This window comes from Mercenaria mercenaria, chromosome 6, assembly GCF_021730395.1.
Source record: "Mercenaria mercenaria strain notata chromosome 6, MADL_Memer_1, whole genome shotgun sequence".
NCBI lineage: Eukaryota > Metazoa > Mollusca > Bivalvia > Venerida > Veneridae > Mercenaria > Mercenaria mercenaria.
This window is the reverse complement of record NC_069366.1, coordinates 20,938,877-20,959,106: the sequence shown is the minus strand read 5'-3', so window position 1 is coordinate 20,959,106 and position 20,230 is coordinate 20,938,877. Positions and strand designations below refer to the sequence as shown.

General features: G+C 35.2%; 1 protein-coding gene and 1 long non-coding RNA gene across 2 annotated transcripts in view; both read right to left on the bottom strand.

Moving 5' to 3' along the window:
• The window catches only part of LOC123549458 (methionine--tRNA ligase, cytoplasmic-like), a 183,541-nt gene that overhangs the window by 150,986 nt on the left and 12,325 nt on the right, over positions 1 to 20,230 (bottom strand). The window lies entirely within an intron of this gene.
• On the bottom strand, positions 3,463 to 17,182 carry LOC128545896 (uncharacterized). Its single transcript, XR_008371280.1, has 3 exons — positions 17,112 to 17,182; positions 9,542 to 9,670; positions 3,463 to 3,537 (listed from the first exon to the last, which is right to left on the bottom strand). It is a non-coding gene; the product is annotated as an uncharacterized LOC128545896 (long non-coding RNA).

Genomic DNA, 20,230 nt, shown 5'->3' with positions numbered 1-20,230 from the left:
AAATTTTACTACAGATCGTCGGAACTGTTAGAAAATACAATACGACCCTTAAAACACTTCTAAAACTTGGACTTACACACCCGGAATACTATGGAGATGTAGTTTATAAAATTCGGAAAATTAAACATACCCCTTATTTTAATCAAATATTTGTAAAATTGGGTAAAAAGTGTATCAAAAGAGGATACGGTGCAAACATCGTGAAGCACAGTGCATGTTTAGTGACTGACCCTTCTACAGTTAATTGCTACGCTTTCCAATTTGATGGTGCGATGACTAATAAAGTGTAGGACTCCATGATGGTTTTCTCCTAAATCCTACCTACAACGGACGGAGGGAGTTGACTTTTGTCTTACAGTTTTCTTAGTCGTGCCCTTAAAAGTTAGGCTCTTGTTGCTCTGACTTCAGACAAGTTGTTGAGTACATTAGTGCAATTATACCTTAAATTTACCTTAATTTTATGTTTTGCTTTATTTTATTTGCACTAATGTTAGAGCCTTTCTCAGCGGAGATTTTATTTACATTGTGTTGTTTAACTTGTTGAAAATAGGGTAAGTGCGAGGTTGGCATGCCCTAAACGCGTTTATACCCCCCGTTTCCTTTATATAGGTTACTGACCGTTCCAAGGCGGTGCCCCTATTTTCAACTGATTGTTTTGTTTGTCTTGTATTGTCTGTTGCGTATGTTTTCTTGTTTGTTGTAAGCGTTTTTCCTCCGCCTCACTCCCCCTATTGCCCTCTCCTTTCCCTTGCATTTACGCTACTTTTTGCATCCCCTCCCCCTTTACTTTTAGTAGGTTTTCGTGGCTCCCCTTTGTTTTGGCAGCCGAATCCTAAGACGTTACTTGTTTTTTCCTACTTGTGTGGGTGCTTTGTATGCTTGTGAGTCTATAACGGTGCCCTACTGTGTTCTTATGTGTTGTTTGTTCGTTTTTCTATGTTATTCAGTTGATCGTAGTTGTTTGTTTATCTTTTGTACAGGAGTGTCTGCGCTATTGTGGTTTACATTGTTGTAGTGCGACTGTTTTTAAAGAACATGGCATTGCCTTGTATATTCGTCCTTGTTCAACTTTTCCCTTCGTGTTCCTCCCCCCCCCCCCCCCCCCCCCCCCCCCCCCCCCCCCCCACACACACGCCCCGTCCCCATTTCGCCCCTTACCATTTCCTTCCCCTCCATCTATATTTAGCATAAATTAGTATGTTCTTGTTGGATGTTTGAAGCAACCCGTCTGAAATATATTTCTATTACAGCTTCTTTTTGTTGTGGGTCTACTATGCAAATGCGTGGCTCTGGAGCTGTTTTTGGTGCTCTGTGCTTCCAAGAAATCTACCCTTACCTATTATCTTTTGTAAATATATCATATGATAGTATAGAGGGAAAAGAGAAACTGTTCAGAGTGAGTTCTGTGTTAGATACAATATGCAGTTAGACAAGTTTGAGTACATTCCTCCAGCAAACGTTAACGATTCGAAAGATAATTTTCATAACCATATAGATGGATGGTTCCTTCATGTATGTATTATGTTTACTTGTGCTAATCAGTTTGACCAAATACCTAATAAAGATTAAGCGACACTCATCACAATATTATTGTCTACAGAAACCATCAATTTCATTTAACTGAAACATGGTACTAGATATAAAGTCACATTACGGTTAGGGGCTGGGAAGGTAGCTTGCATTTCCTCTTCCGCCCATGAACAGGCTTAATGAAACCGAGCTCTCAACATTTTCATTTATATTATGTTGGACGACCAGCGTTTTTCCATTTTTTTTCTATTCTAATGAGCGTACAAAGCTCTTTCTAGTCAAAAGAACTTACTCTTTTAGAGAATATTTGAATATTCAAGTGTAGGATTGAAATATCTCACAGCAAGAGAAAACCCGACACAATATTTTCACGATTTTCAAAGCCTCAAGTGTATATGTAAGATAAAGGTTTCACAATTGGACGATATTTTATCTTACGTGTATATCAAACAAAAATGTTATCATTCATGTTTTCGCTAAAGTTACCCATTCTTTAGCTTCTCACCAGTGAAATATATTTGTAATAATTTTCAATGTTATATCTCACTCTCATATTCTAATGATTAGCTGAAAGGATGTAATATATACGATATTTATTTCGCATACAAAGTTAGCTTTGTATAAGCCCAAGAAATATGTTTGGTGCACTAGGCAAGTATCTCTTATTCAGCTCTATTATCCTATTTGCCAACAAATATAGGTATGCAATTCACAACATATCTAACAGAACGCATAACACAGAAGCAACCGTTCATTTACCCTGAAACGACAAATTAATGCAAATGTTACGTAGTTGAATAAATAAGGCCATTTGACGAGTCACGAAAGGTACACGTGAGCGAACGTGTATTTTGGTCTCCTTAAAGGTTGAAATAATAATTGAGAAATGACAAAATGTATTAGAAACAGAAACTAGAATTAAAGCAGTATTATTATATGTTTAACATTCCGTGGAAATATCAGTACAATCTTTAGAAAACTGGTTTTAATTACCATTTTTGAACATGATTGGAATGAGAATTGTAAAAACATAACCAGTTAAAAATCCCCAAAAAGTGTTTTTGCCTCAGACTTTCTAAAGCAATTCCAGTTTATATTCTTTCATATACATTTGGTCTCGTTGTCTTTATAAGGTTATTGTATTACATTCATTATGAATTGTACAAATAAATACTGCTAAATGGTTTCGTTCATGAGGAGTGTGATCTTAGGTTATGACACACATTCTAAATGAAATCATTGACCTTAAATGTGTATAAACACTGATATACAATTTCTTGACTACATTCGTAATTTCGAAATGCACAATTTCAATTGCGTTCAAATATGAATGTTCTTCAAATGACAGACAGGAAATTTGTCACTGACCGATGTACGTCAACGTAAGCTTATGATGCTAATGACATCACAAATACAACATGTTATGATTTTAAAATAACCAGTTTAATTTACAAAACAACTTTCGAAGCGTAAACGAAGAAGAAAAAAAAACAGGAAACCCAAAAAACATCAAACTCATTTGTTTATTTGAGATAACAACCCTCATACCACCAAGTGGAGGCTTCAACCCCTTTATGCAGACATATTTAATTGATTTTACTTAATAAAGGCATCAAGCCTCCGTTCACGTAATTCAACAACGCTCGTCTTATGCGTAGATGAGCTTCATTTTAAACAACATATTTAACTAGGTATATTGTAGCTTAATATATCATATTCACGAGTATTCTTAAAATTATCTGCTATCAAGATTCCTGTTTGACAATGCAATGAGAATTGAGATTTGTTTTGTTCGAAGAGCTTGGGTATACCTAATCACGATATGATCAAAGTTTGCTATATCCTCCTGAATATGTCCTAAGTATCTAATCTTTATGATTATTGCCACATCTCTAATAAAACATTACGGAAAGGATAATAGTTACTACATACCTTGGATCAAATGTATGGATTTCACATTCGAACTTCCTTATTACACCATCTTCGAATCCAAACATAAACATTGATCTGTGGAGAAAATAATTTAGATATGAGTAAACTTTGAAACTTTAAAAGAAAACTGCTACGTTAATATTATCTGAACTATCGGTAACTTTGGCATTTTTTCATCAGTGATTCTAGCAAAACTGTCTTGATTATTTTTTATTCAACTATAATGAAGTACAAAGACACATATATTGAAGTGATTTAGTAACAAAGGATGGTTTTCATTAGGGCTCGTCTAAAATATACTATACTTTTTATGATAATACAAGGTGTTCCATCTTTGTTAGCGGAGTCAACATTTTAACTTGAGAAACCATGAACAGGCAGATGTAATTTTTTAGCATTATTCCGTAAGCATACATTAGGCCTTGAGCTGACAATAACCCCGCCGAACCACCCTCTAGGGATATTTCTTCGCTTTGATTTTCTTAAAGTATATAGTATGAGCTTTCATTCCATAATTCCTGTCATCTTGCAGTCGGGTCCTTTTTATGTTACAGCCTACTTTATACGTTACCATTACTTTTTTAGAAACAACTGACTGGCTCTACTGTAAGCCATAAATGGTTTACTAGCTGCACGATATGTCTATATATAAAGACATAATATACAAATTTATATTTTGTAGGTGAAAGTGCCACTTATATGTGCTTTACGTTATCAAATGTGCGTTACCAAAAATTATAACTAAAATAAAAAATATTTTTATATAAATTGATATTTCAGTTGAAGTGTTTATGTAAAAAGAGTTAAAACAAGAGGACCATGATGGTCCTGAATCGGTCACCTCTTCCCACATGACCCAGTTTTGAGTATGACGTCATTATTTGACATAGTGACCTTGTTTTTGAGCTCATGTGACCCAGTTTTGAACTTGACCTAGATATTATTAAGATAAAAATTCTGACCAATTTTCATGAAGATCCATTGAAAAATATGGTCTCTACAGAGGTCACAAGGTTTTTCTATTATTTGACCTATTGACCTAGTTTTCGAAGGTACGTGACCCTGTTTTGAACTTTACCTAGATATCATCAAGGTGAACATTCTCACTAATTTTCATGAAGATCTCATGAAAAATATGGCCTCTAGAGAGGTCACAAGGTTTTTATATTATTTGACCTACTGACCTAGTTTTTTAAGGCACGTGACCCAGTTTCAAACTTGACTTAGATATCATCAAGGTGAACATTCTGACCAATTTTAATGGAGATCCATTCACAAGTATGGCCTCTAGAGAGGTCACAAGGTTTTTCTATTTTTAGACCTGTTAACCTAGTTTTTGTCCGCACATGACCCTGTTTCGAACTTGACCTAGATATCATCAAGATGAACATTTAGACCAATTTTCATACAGATCCCATGAAAAATATGGCCTTTAGAGAGGTCACAAGGTTTTTCTATTATTTGACCTACTGACCTAGTTTTTGAAGACACGTGATCCACTTTGCGAACTTGACCTAGATATCATCAAGGTGAACATTCAGACCAACTTTTATACAGATCCCATGAAAAATATGGCCTCTAGAGAGGTCACAAGGTTTTTCTATTATTTGACCTACTGACCTAGGTTTTGAAGGCACGTAACATACTTTCAAACATGACCTAGATATCATTAAGGTGAACATTCTGACCAATTTTCATGAAGATCTCATGAAATATATGGCCTCTAGAGAGATCACAAGGTTTTTCTATTTTTAGACCTACTGACCTAGTTTTTGACCGCACGTGACCCAGTTTCAAACTTAACCTAGATATCATCAAGATGAACATTCAGACCAATATTCATACAGATCCCATGAAAAATATGGCCTTTAGAGAGGTCACAAGGTTTTTCTATTATTTGACCTACTGACCTAGTTTTAGATGGTACGTAATCCAGTTTCAAACTTGACCTAGATATCATCAAGTTGAACGTTCTGACCAATTTTCATGAAGATCTTGTGAAATATTTGGCCTCTAGAGAGGTCACAAGGTTTTTCTATTTTTAGACCTACTGACCTAGTTTTTGATGGCACGTAATCCAGTTTCGAACTTGACCTAGATATCATCAAGTTGAACATTCTGACCAATTTTCATGAAGATCTTTTGAAATATTTGGCCTCTAGAGAGGTCACAAGGTTTTTCTATTTTTAGACCTACTGACCTAGTTTTTGAAGGCACGTGACCCAGTTTCGAACTTGACCTAGATATCATCAAGATGAACATTCTGACAAACTTTCATAAAGATTCAATGAAAAATGTGACCTCTAGAGTGGTCACAAGCAAACGTTTACGGACGGACGCACGCACGGACGCACACACGGACGGACGGACGGACAACGGACGACGGACACCGCGCGATCACAAAAGCTCACCTTGTCACTTTGTGACAGGTGAGCTAAAAAGAAGTTGTGGTTAAAACTGATAAGAGCTTAACATACATCAATTGAGAAATATTTCTCATTATTACGAAAAATTAGGCGGTTATGTATAGTAAAGAACAAAAATAATAGATTGTTGACTATTACAGTTTCAAAATTATAATATTCAAAAATTCAAAGCTTAATTGGGGTATGGTAAAATATTTTGTTCAAACAGACATGTAACATGTACAAATTTCATAATATGTACTATATATTATAAAACATATACATGTCAATATATAACAAAATATAAATCTATATAACGAAATTAACTAATTATATCAATTATATATAATTTTCTTCAAACTGAATTTACAATCAAGATTAACAGACAAATATTGTTTTATGTAAAATGAAATAAAGTTCATTGAAAGAAAAATGAGATGAAATAAAATAAGATAGATAGATAAACAAATAGATAAAGAAATAAATGCCCATGCAAAGAAAAGGTGTTTGATGTAAATAACTCTCCTGGCTTTGAAGAGTATTACAACAGATATCAGCAGTTCAAATCAGAAATCAGAAAGGAGAAAGGATGAAAGTGACAAAACTGCTAAATTCTGGTTAATGAATCGAGAAATGCTGTAGATATTACTATAGAGCAGACAAATAACAGACATTCAAATTCAGACGGTGGCATAACTGGTTTCATTAGAAACTATGTTGCATACCACAGCTGGTGCATGACCCGTCATTACAGAGCCAGGTATGTTGAAGCAACACTTTAGAATGCAGCCATAAACAGAGAACACCTGTCCAAACACAAAGAAGTACAACATTCTCAGATACGCAGGAGTAAAGAAGGAGTTGCCAAGGTTAAGATGGCAATATAATCCTTCCTGAACCCATTCTAGTCTGAAAATAACCAAAATAAAACTTTTTCTGTGTGTCGTCTGGTGTTCCTGCGAAAGCATAAGTCCCTCATGGCCTTCGTAAGGCAACTGAAATAAGTGAAAAGACAATGGATGATATTATCAAAAGCAGACTGATAAAAAATCACTTCCTTTCCTTGGACCCATATAGAGAAGCAAACTTAAAACATTTGCCACAGCTGAAGTTACAAGAAAAGTAACCAATTTTCACAATAGTTGGTTCTTTTGGCTGCTCAGCACGACTTAGATTTAGAATTGACACTTTTCTTTCCCTCTTTGACCGGTCCCCTGGCCATTAGCTACTGCAGATGAAATGCCAGTGAGAACAGCAGACAAGTAAAAACTTACTTCACAATGTGGAGTCTTCAACTGAGCCGACAACAAGCCGTCCAAATCATGACGTTGTCTTCCTGTTAGACATTAACGCCCTGCTGCAAAGCTTAGTAACCATCCCTGCAACATTCCAAAACGTGGCCGAAACTGTGTTTAGTCAACTACCATGACAGCTGGTGTCGATTTTGTAACTTATCATGTATCATATGAACGTCGAAGACGTGGATCTGCTCCAGAATGCTTACTGTCAGGTGCAAAAACCAAACCACTACTTGACTGGAAAGCATTCATGTCAAATAGTGAAAACGAAACGCAGTTGATCAATCTTATTTTCTAACAATGAAAATCAGGTTCCTATGCACCAAAGTTGAAGGGAAGACAACTGTATTTTGTCAATGGTGAAAACTGTTAGTTACTCAGAAGTGAAGTAGGAACAAAGTCCAAGCTCGACTTTATGTAACACAGTTCTCTACACAGTAAGAAGTAGACACAAGAATAATACTGAACTCCTTAGACATCAGTAATATTAGTACGACACAAAAGACGACAATCATAGTTAGATCCCAAGATACAGACGTGTTTGTGTTATTGGTGAAATGTTCTTCAAAAATACGAAATACTGTTTTATTTGACACGGTAACAGGTAACAAGTGACGCTCTTTAAATGTTCACAACATCTTTTAAAGTAAATGAGAAAGAATCTACCCAGTTTTGCCTGCAATATGCTGTCTAACTGGTTGTGACACAACCATTTCTGTTCGCATAGGGAAAGTGGAACCGCTCAAATTAGTAGAGAAAAACCAGGAGTATGTTGCAACATTTGCGGAAGTAGGCCATATACTTCACTGTTCTGATGGCCTCTTTAACGGCATCGAAATTATTGTTTGTGCCATAAAACGTGTGAACTATTGGACTCATGCCCATGAGACTATCCATTTCTACCAAAAGTAGACGAAAGTAGATGGAAATTTGAGTCAGAAAATTTGTTGGAATACGACTTGTGTTCTGATAATATAGTACCTCAAGAACTAGCTAAAATTATTTGTTACACACCAACAACATGTGACGAGGATGGCCCCGATGATAACTTTGAAGACGTAGAGGTGGCCAATATAATTGACATCATATACGAAACAGATAGTGGTTATGATGACTTAGGTGACTACAAATATCAATTTGTTTGATTGTTTTGGGTTTATCACTATTTTCAACAGTATTTTAGTTATGTAACGGCGGGCAGTTAACTTAACCAGTGTTTCAGGATTCTCTACCAGTACAAACCTGTTCTCCGCCAGTAACTGCCAACTTTTCAACATGGATCAGAGGCGGAGGACGAATGATTTTAGAAGCACTGTCTTTTTTCAAATCGTCTCGGAGAACATAAGCCCCGCCCGGGGATCGAACTCACAACCCCGCGGTCCGTAGATCTACGCTCTTCTTACTGAGCTAAGCGGGAGGCAAACTGATAAGCACTGTTAATAGCAGTAAATACTAAATTGCTTATTACAAGGTATCGGAAGCATGTTCAATGCTACAACTTAACTGTTTCTTATTTATGATTAATGTGAATTGATTTGGTTAAACAGATAAGCTGTAGTAAGCATGTATTTTTTCAGCTGCTTAAATACACATTCAGTAACGTATAGTAACGTAGGTTATAATGTTAATGCCGTGCTACAGACATTCTGAAATCAAACTAGTCCAAATTTGATAAGATACACACATTATCTAAGTCTAAAAAACTCATTGTAAGGATTACAATAAACAACCTATTGACTGCAAAATGAAACGATTATATCGTGAATTAAAGTAACGTATACCGGTATTATAGTGGTGAAGTACTTGTTCTTAAAATTGTTGAAAGTTAAATTCTTAAATATAATATATGAAAATACCATATTTTAGACATGTCTGATATTTTCTGACAATTAAACTTATTGAAATAACTGATATTAGTATTTATATAAAACAAATGGAAACGTAAATTACAAAATAAAATGATCGATTGAGAGAACAAATCTTAGCGTGAACAACGACAACAGCATATTCTGCATATCACTGAACCCAACTGCTAATGAGGTTGGTTGTCTCTACCGCACATATCATTCCATTCGAGTTTTATCATTATCAAATAATCGTTGAGGTAACTTAAATAACATGCTGTAATTTTCAAGTTCAACTCTGAACAAGTTATATAAACATATTTTATTTTGCACCTGAAGACATATATAATTAATTTTAATTATCTATTGGCCATTTCATAAAAAGCAGGTGTTGCTTTTTATTATCATAGATAGGATCAACCATCAGATAAAAAGCTTGTCATACAATCTCGACTGACTATTTTAAATGCTTTCTGTTTAAATAAGTGTACATCCTATAGTTGGTATAAATGAATATTTACTAGATACAAACCCAAATGAATATACGAGACATGGCTTTCCGGGTTTGTACTGCGTGTCAATGCACACATTGTAGCCCGAATCATCTTCCGGTCCGCATCTTGTTTCATGTTGGCACTTTACTTGAACAGTGCTTACAAACCTAGAACACAAAATAAAAATGAAACTGAATTGCAGAAAACTATTGAGCTAATTTTGTTTTGAAAATACAATAGTTTTTCACGAACTTACGCAATTCAAAGTTTTATAATAATGAATATTACCGGCCTTCTTTATATAAACGGGTTGACAATTGTAATGTTTAATATCGTTCAACATAACCTCACATCAGCAAATAAAGCAAAAAAGTCAATAGAAATAAAATATTCATTCTACATCGTGCAAAAGCTATTCAGTTCCAAAAGCAGGAAAGAAACTATTCCTTCATACTGACTTTTGACATAATGGTTAGTAATCAAACGTATATATGCAAGTCTGTGTAGTGTGTTTATATCAGGTGAAATTAGTTTGTGTTCAAATATACGAAGAATTCTGGACAGGTAAATCTAAATCTATATACTTTGCAAGCTATTACTTATTTATGTTATGAAATATATATAGAAAGTGGTACAGTATAACACCACATAAAGACACCACTAAATTAAGAAAAACCCATTATTTTGAACTTTCCAGAACGGAATTTCAGTAGTCACAACACCTTTAAAAGCGATTTGCTAATAAGATCATCCCTTTCAGTCCAAATTAACCCCATACCTCCATTAATAAGACCACTTTTGTGGGCGGTTTAGAATTTTTTGTCTTAGTTTTAGCTTACATACTATAAAATTTTGTAAAATTCTGTCCGCTAGATTTTTCATATCATTAAGAAATACTTCGTGTTTTTCTCAGTATCAGATACTTTCGACATCTGTCAAGAGTATTTTTTCTGAGTTAATATATCTATATGTTGACATTTTATGCATTGTTATAGTGGTTTCATTAACTGTAATGCATAAACAGTAATATCAGAGTGAAATTATAAGTAAATAGTTGTTTGCAGTAGTTTTATTATGACATGTATGTATTGTTTCTTCAGACAAAAATACCGATTTGGTGTTCTTAATAAACTTTGAATATTGAAAAAAGAAGCACGGGTACCTATCATTTTTATTTTTTATCTTAACTTGTCATACATCAATTTACAAATATGCAAAGTTATAGAAAATTCTGTCCGCTAGAAATAATTGTTAAAAACATCTTTAAGTGACGCACAATAACAAAGTTCCACTTTAGTTTTATTGTTTGTAGCGTAACGTTACGTTTCTACCGTAAAATAACGTATTTTGAATCGATAAATATAATAAAAGAGCGGAGATAACTATCAAGGTACCTGATTTTTCGTATTTTACATAAACAAAATAAATGTGATCAATGCATGAATCGTTAGTTATCATCAACAGCACGAGAGTCATCTGGCATGGAGGTGCCAGGTGGGTTTTACCGGCATGGGTAAAATCACCGGAAATGCCAGTCCGATGTGCAAGAAAAAACAGTACAGTACCGGCCGTAGAACTGGTAAAAACGAGAAGAAAATTTGATGTTTTAAATAACTTATGAAACAACTTTCGATGATAGCAATTAAAATAGGTAATGATGGTAGTGTATGTACCTCTATTGCATATCCAGTGAACTGTCATGTGGTGATATATTTTAATATCTATCTAAATATGACATTATTAATGAACATACCAATCTATTAATCAAGATGTTATATTATGCACTTACGCGTATTTATCATACTGTAGCTATATAATCAAGCGTTTGTAACTCCGCCCACAAAAGTATTTTTTCATTACCCCACCCACCTAAAAATTATGAAAAATTTTTTTTTCTTACACAACAAATTGCACAATGCTATAATTAGTTTCATAACTATTTTTCTTACTCACATGCGGAATAATGCTACTTTAAGGTTGCATGCCTCTAGGTCAAATACTTCTTGAGATACGTGCTACACAAGCCATTACGTATATATTTAACCACGTCAAGGGACAAAAATCTGTTTTTACTGAGTGAAACCTCAAATAAAAGCACTGGTGCACAACTTTGTATGCTGAATTTAATTCTTGTATGGTTTCATGACTCTTGGCGCATATACTTTTGAGGTACATGCTGTACATGCGACACAAATGTTTAGACCCTTTATGTACATTTTGACTGTCAAGGGCCATAACTCTGGTCTTACTACGTGAAATGCGGGATGGGGCACAAAAAGTATAACAACATTTTTAGCAAGTCACGTCTGAACTAGAAGGAGATAGATCTACGTTAAGATTTTCTGGAATTTTATGCGACTTGGAGTCGGCTGAATCATAACTGGACGAAATAGTTTACTTTGGCTGTCCGGAATGTATTCGATTCGAGCACTTCCTACGACTACTCCTCCAATAAAACACCATCATTTATAAAGGTAAAATATGCACGACCTATGTTGTCAGTACATACGATATTTTTTTTTTTGCGCGAGTGCGCTGCATTCTGACAATTATGCACTTTCGGTGGTGAATGGTGAATCCTGAACTTTACAGTGGTTATCGCTTGCTGCGCGATTGAGCTGCGCACAAAATATTGTGATGAACTCCTTTAAACGTCATGACGTCACTTCTGCTTACGGACGTTATTTTGTTTGTTTTGTTTGTGTTGGGTTTAACGCCGTTTTTCAACAGTATTTCAGTCATGTAACGGCGGGCAGTTAACCCAACCAGTGTTCCTGGATTCTGTACCAGTACAAACCTGTTCTCCGCAAGTAACTGCCAACTTCCCCACATGAATCAGAGGTGAAGGCCTAATGAATTTAGACACAGTGTCGTTTATCAAATAGTCACGGAGAACATACGCCCCGTCCGAGGATCGAACTCACGATCCCGCGATCCGTAGACCAACGCTCTACCTACTGAGCTAAGCGGGCGGGCACGGACGTTATTGTCCCGCTCTTTGTGTACATAATCTACTACACAAAAGCGTGCTACAAAGAAAGTATTTCTATTTGCATAATTTATTCTATTATTTGTAAAATACGGTATGCAAGAAAAATAATATGTTAAAATAAAAAAGCTTATATTATAGGATACGCAAGATGTGTTTACGAATCGGATAGAAATATTGTTATTCTTTTTCAATGTATTTATTCCATATTTGGCTATGCCAAGTCTCTTAACTGGTAAGCTGATGCATATCAAAGGGGAGAATCCAGGATTTGGCTTTAGAGGAGGCGCGGAATCCATAGCGGGGTTTCGGGGACATGCTCCATCGAAAAAACAAATAGTTCAAGCTGATATATATTTGAAAAATATGGTGCATAAATATTCTAACCCTAACCCATATCATGAATATTTTTAAAAAGCAATTGATTCAAATGAAATGTTTTAAAATCGTCTCGGCCTCCCTCTTCAACAGTTATAAATATATATTATATTAACCGGAAGCTTAGATCATCCACTAGGGCTCCTGATATGAATTCGTTTATGAATTATGTACAGAATTAATTTAGTTCATCGTATATTGTTTGCCTCAGATAGCAGATTTTACCTATACACAAACACAAAGCTAAAATTACACCTTGATTTCGCTTAATGGCAAATATAGAAATGGCTAAAATATTTAAACGCGTTGATATGAAAAGAATGTTTTAATATATGGACTTTATCCATTAGTTTACTAAATATTCGTAAATATAATAGAAGTTTTTTTTAATAATATCAATGATATATATGAAATATATGTAGAAGGAAAAAGTTTTCGGACACCAAGAGTGGCAGACTGTCACAAAATACGCCCGTCTTCAAATTTGGCCTCATTCAAGGGCCATAATCCAAGAATGCACGGGGCGAAATGGCTGGTTATCGAACTTGGCTGAAATATTTTGCCCACAAACATTGTCAGCAATTATGGTGAAGATCAAATGAAAACTGTTTGACTTAGAGAGCGGACAAGGCTAAATTTGCAGATTTTCATGTAATTCAAGGGCCATAACTCTAGACTGCCTGGGGGATTTTGTGGTTATCGAACTTGGCCGAGATATAATGCCCACAAACATTGTCACCAAGTTTGGTAAACATCGGACAAGGCTAAATTCGCAGATTTTCGAGTAATTCAAGGACCATAATCCAAAAGTGCCTCGGGCGATTTTGCTGGTTATCGAACTTGGCCGAGATATTATGCCCTCAAACAATGGCACCAAGTTTGGTAAAGATCGGATGAAAACTGTTTGACTTAGAGGACGGACAAGACTAAATTTGCAAATTTTGAGTAGTTAAAGGGCCACAACTCAAAAGTGCCTGAGGGGATTTTGCTGGTTATCGAACTTGGCCGAGATATGCCCACAAAAATGTTCACCAAGTTTTTATGAAAACTGTTATACTTAGAAAGCGGACATGCTTTTGGACGCCGACCGCCGGCCCGCCGCCCGCCACCCGCCACCATAGGTGTTCACATAAAACGCCCGGCTGTTCCAGAGAAGGGCATATAAAAATTCTACGTTTTGTGATCATGTTAATAGCGTCTGTCATAAGCATGCTAAAATGGGTTTTCTATCATTTCTCATTACTTTCTATTTACCAAATCTTATAAAGGAACACTTTAACTTTACCATTTCTTTGAAACTCTTTATTGTCAAATTTGTTACCGGCCAACTAGAAGGCAGGCTATGCGTCTCGTTACCATTATGGCTAGGTACTATCAAAGTATTGATAACATGTGTTGCGAGAGAAGCGAGCCAAAAATGTAATTTTTTGACGAAATTTGAAAGTAAGATTCCTCTTTGTCACATTTACAATTTGAGAAGGAATAAATAATTCAACCAAAGCCATTTCCCAAAACATACCAATAGGGCTGTCACTTAGTACCGTTATGTATAATGAATTCATCGATCGCTGCTGACCGACAGACAGAGTGTCTGGCGTAGGCTGTTGCTGTTTTAAGATTTTGAAACCCGAGGTTTGTAAAATGTAATCTAATGTGCTGTTGAGAACAATTAACAAAATCATGTCTTCGGATTTAAGACAGAGCTGTATGATCGAACCACTAGCAACTCGGCAGTCCGAAAGAAAGCTATATCCCCCGCCACTGTTATGGACAGTGAAAGGGTTGTATATTTTATAGTCCATGTATGACAGCATCAATGAATTTGAAAATCCTTCAAGAGGTTTAGGAGATGCAGAGCGGACACAATGGAAGGCTCACACATTTGACCTTGAGTTGTGACCTTGACCTTAAGCCAACATGGCTAACTCATAAGTTCTGCACATCGTCTTGATGAGGTGATCATTTGACCAACGTTTCATGAAAATCCTTCAAGGGTATTAGGAGATACAGAGCTCAAACCTTTGACCTTGAGTTGTGGCCTTGACCTTGAGCCTGACTCATGGGTTCTGCACATCGTCTTAATGAGGTGATCATTTGACACAAGTTGCATGAAATCCTTCGAGGGGTTTAGGTGATACAGAGCGGACACAAAATAAAATGCTCAAATGTTTGATTTTGAGTTGTGACTTTGACCTCGAGCTGCACATTGTCTTAATGAGGTGACTATAAACCCAAGTTTCATGAAAATCCTTCAAGGGGTTAAGGAGATACAGAGCGGACACAAAATGGAAGGCTCAAACATAACATTTGACCTTGAGTTGTGACCTTTACCTTGAGCCTACATGACTGACTCATAAGTTCTGCGCATCACCTTGATGAGGTAATCATTTGACTTAAGTTTCAAGAAAATCCTTCAAGGGCTTTAATAGGAGATGCAGAGCGGACACAAAATGTTACGGAAGGACGGACGGACGGCCATTGATATAACCCCCAACCACTCGTGGCGGGGGATTAAAAAGCAAATGGCAAAAATCTGTGACATGTAAATGAGGCAATTGTTTTCGCTCACGAGTTTTAGAGATCAGCGTTTTAACAAAATCGAAAATTGCTTTAATAGCACGTCATACGACCTCAACCCAGTTTTAAAAGAAATGAATAGTTCATATAAATGTATAGAATTTACAAGCGAGTGAATTTCGTTATTAGGCTGGACAATCATGATATGACGAGTTAAACTGAAGATAGTTGTTTGTTAAACCTGATTTTTTTTTTTGCAACTGAGACTACGTTCCAAATGTAAGATATAAAACCGTATTACCTGATATTGTGTATCAACTTGCCCTTGAATATTATTTAAAGCGCACTTGCTGCATGGTACTTGTTAGTCCTTACAGTGTTCGCTTTATGGAGTTTTGTTTAAAAGTCCTCAAAAGCATTCCAGAATTTAAGGACCTCATAAACGTACTATTACATGTTTATGTGTTAAATATGCAAATGAACGTCCTCATTCTATAGTCCTCTCTCTCTCTCTCTCTCTCTCTCTATCTCTCTATCTTTTTCTCTGTGTGCGTGTGCTTGTGTTTGTATGTGTGTGCCATAATCAACATCTCAGGAATACCTTGTATTTACTTTTCTTGTGTCTTTGGGACATGGTAGGTGAGCACAATAAACTGGTTGGTTTCCCGCTGTATTCCATATCTGTTTTTGTTTTTATTGTTGTTGAATAGCTATTTTCTGTCAATAGCTTTCTGTGTAAATGTTATTCATTTAAATATAAAAATATACACAGCTGGGCTTTCTTTTTTATTTTTTGATCTTGTCAGTGTTTCTGGACTTGATCCTGCTATGAGCATAAATAACGTGATGTAAAATTTTCGCGAAGATTATCTTTCGATTTTTTTGCGCAGGTTTGTTTGATTATTATACGATTTTACAATAAAGAAAAGTTCAAAATCGGTTTAAAATGAGTAAGTTATGAGAATTAAAATATTTTATTAAAATCGCAGCCATTTTGTTTCATGGCAACAAAAAACAAAAGGGCAGATTTATTGAATTTCTAGATACATATTTGAACTGTATTTACTAATTTCTGTAAAATAATTTCTCTACTTCTTTTCCAGCTAGAATGAATGAAATTTAAGAAATAATAATTAAATATTTGCCCTTTTAAAGCGGTTTCTTTTCCAGCGCGCCGCTATGCCGTTTGACGCTATGACCTAACAATTGTGACGTCAGAACAGTGAATTGTTTGTTTAATAAACCTAATAGCCTTCTTTGTTTAATAGGAAAATGAATCTAATCGTGTTAGAATACCATGTTTTACATCTTACACTCAAGAAACATATGAACTTAATTTATTGAAAAGGTTATTTGCTAAATAAAGAATTCAGCAGTGTGTAAATGACGTCATAAATACACCAAAAATGGCCTCCATGATCAACCATTTTCTTAAATTTCAAACTTCCGATTCTTTTTCTATAGTGATCCTATTTCAAAAATTCTTTCAGCGTTATGAAAAGCTTGAAGATGACTTTCATATAAAATCAACTTATTATCAGGCATTCCTTGCCCTTTAAAATTAAAACTAAACATAAATAATCACGACAATTTACAGAAGCGAATTCAATTTAAAAAAAAAATTCTGGGTTCACATGATTCTCGTGTTCCGCGATGATTGGTTTACTTACTGTTACAGAATTTGAAATAAGATTTCTGCAAGGTTTATAATGAAATAAACTTACCGCTGGTATTCACCATAAATCTTTCCCAAGTTATTGCTTGTCAACTGAAGAAGGAAAAAAGAACAGATATTGCTTGTGGAAAAACAGTGACAACTACATTTTGCTGACAATGTACTGTCCAACAAGAAATGTTAGTTGAACTTGGGACAAACTAATAAAAACCAATTAAAAATAGATTGATAAACATGCAAACTCAGGGATTTTACGAATATCGAAATATCTTTACCAGAGTCTCTATTTGGGCATAATTTCATGAATATGTCAACACATATACTCGTAGTAAACTCATATGATATTATATTTCTCTTTATTTCATTGCATACTGATTCTGATTAACAAACACCATCGCTAAGTGTAAGATGGCGTTAAATACAAAGTCGCAAGACTCTGTTCAAGGTTGTTTTGTAAGACAGGTCCTCCGAAAAATGGGCGAGTAAACGGATGTGTTAGGAGTCTTATGGGACACGTTTTTCAAGGGAGGGTATCCTCCACATTTTTCTACTTGCGTTCTGATTATATATTACGGTGAATTTGCACTTCATTGAAGTCGTGGAACTATATGGACAATAATTCATAGAACATAATATATTTCAAAATTCATAGATGGATACATTTTACTCAAAATGTTTGTCAAATATGTTTATTTATCAAAAAAATTGATCAAATAAATAACTATATATTCTCACATTTGATTGCATTGCTTTAACTAGCCTACATAATGTTCATGTGAAGTTTCGTTTCTTACAACTCACCACAAAATAACTTCAGTGTTCTTATAGCATTGGTCGTTTAAAGCGAAGACATAGAAGATATTTGAGCCGTGCCATGGGAAAACCAACATAGTGGCTTTGCGACCAGCATGGATCTAGACCAGCCTGCGCATCCGCGCAGTCTGGTCAGGACCCATCCTGTTCGCTAACAGTTTCTTTAATTCCAATAGGCTTTGAAAGCGAACAGCATCGATCCTGACCAGACTGCGCGGATGCGCAGGCTGGTCTGGATCCATGCTGGTCGCAAACCCATTATGTTGGTTTTCTCATGGCACGGCTCATTTGTTTGTTTCAGTGTAAGATCGAATTATATATTTTACCGTGTTCATGAGTGGCGCAGCCACGAGTGAAAATATAAATTATGGTGTTCACGAGTGACATATATTTCGATGTTACACTGAAACAAAAAAAAATCTATTTATTTTATGTATTTTTAATGTTTTTTTACTAAATTATATTCAGTTTGTCCGCGCAACGTCACGTGCATCGCATCATAACATCATAATGTCGTGACCTCAGGATGCTTTGTAGAAAAAACTATAAATACTTCTATTACGTTTCCCGAATTCTTTTACATTTCATTATGATAAAATGTAAATATTTATGATCCTTTTATTATTTTTATACATCTTTAACTTTACTAAAGAATATTTTGCAAGGAAATTCCTATCATTTATAATTCATATCATTTCGCATTCAAATGCAGTTCCGTACCAGTGAAACATAAAAATGTTTGAAACAGTGAAAATATCAATTTTATTTCACTGATAAATTTCGGTATATCACAGAAGAACATAAAATAAATTTCGTATCATTTTTACAGAAAAAGATGCGGTGGGAATGTTAAAGAAATTTGGTACATATCATTGTTTTCAGTTCATTTTAATTTACAAATACAAATTTACAATATTTAATGATAAATTATTTTAGACAAATACTTTCAAAGTAGTTTACATTTAATTTTTCCAAAATGACTTACATGATATTTTAAAAACTAATTGAAAACCACAAAAAAACAAAGACAAATGTCAAACAGGTAATGCCACGTACCAAAAACGCAGCCACCACAAAACGAAATTCCACAGCACATAGACGTGCACACACACACACACACACACACACACACACACACACACACACACACACAAAACGAATAAACAAAGGAACACAGTTGGGCACCGCTTTGGAACGGTCAGTGGCAAAAACACCACTGGGGAGCTTAAACCGGTTTATGGTTCGCACCCAACCTCACTCTTACCCCCACCATGTTCCAAAGATACGGGACAGTGTAAATAAAAGTAATCCCCGCCAGGTGAATCTCTAACACACGTAATGGAAACAAAAAGGCATGGCATGTAAAACACAAAAATGCTTGTGTATAAATATATAAAAAAGCAAACCTTAAGAATCAAAAACGTTTGTACTCAATTCCTTTTCGGAAGACAGAGCAACAAGAGAAACACCCTTAAGGCCCCGACGAAACCGGCCAGAAGACAGATGTCAAAACAGTTCAGTGCTGGTAGGATTTAAAAACTGCTTATCATAGAGTCCTCCCCCTCTTCCGCCAGACACAATCAAAGAGGGAAGCGTAGTGTCCAATATACCACATAAGATATAGCCTGAGGTACATCCCCATCCAAATCAGGAAAATTTACAATACTAAATAAAAAACCATCCTTCTTGTCATAAATTTTAGTATGTATAATATTGTCATAAACAGAGAGATGTAAAATCTAAAAATGAAGCACCAGTATCCGAATTTTTAGTTTTAATTAACTGAAGCTCCCTAGGATGAATAGTACCAAGCAATTGACCAAAAACGGATTATCCATATTAAGAATATCATCCAGATAGCGTGATGTATTATAAAATGCAGTTATAATACCTGCCTGGGTATCTGGAGAAAGGCTCAACATAAAGTCCCTTTCATAACAATATAAAAACAAATCTGCGACAAGGGGTGCACAATTTATTCCCATGGGAATACCAATTACTTGTCTAAAAACTGCATTCCCAAACCTGATGTAAATGTTGTTAAATAAAAAGGAAAGGGCTTTACAAACTTCGTTACAGGTCCACATTGTATAATGTTTAATAATATTGCTGGTAAAAAAGCTTTATCAAAATTGCAAGCGAGAAATATAGCATTCTCTCTGGCAAAAGTCTTCTGAATTAGAGCAGTTAGTTTGTCGTTTATTAAATTATGTGGTAAAGTGGTATACAAAGTAGAAAAATCATATTTACTGACTGTAAATACCTTGTAATTATTAATTTTAACTTATCCAGGATTTCGCCAAATTTTTTAATCAACAAAAATAAGTGTTTACCAGAGTTTCATACACTTTATCG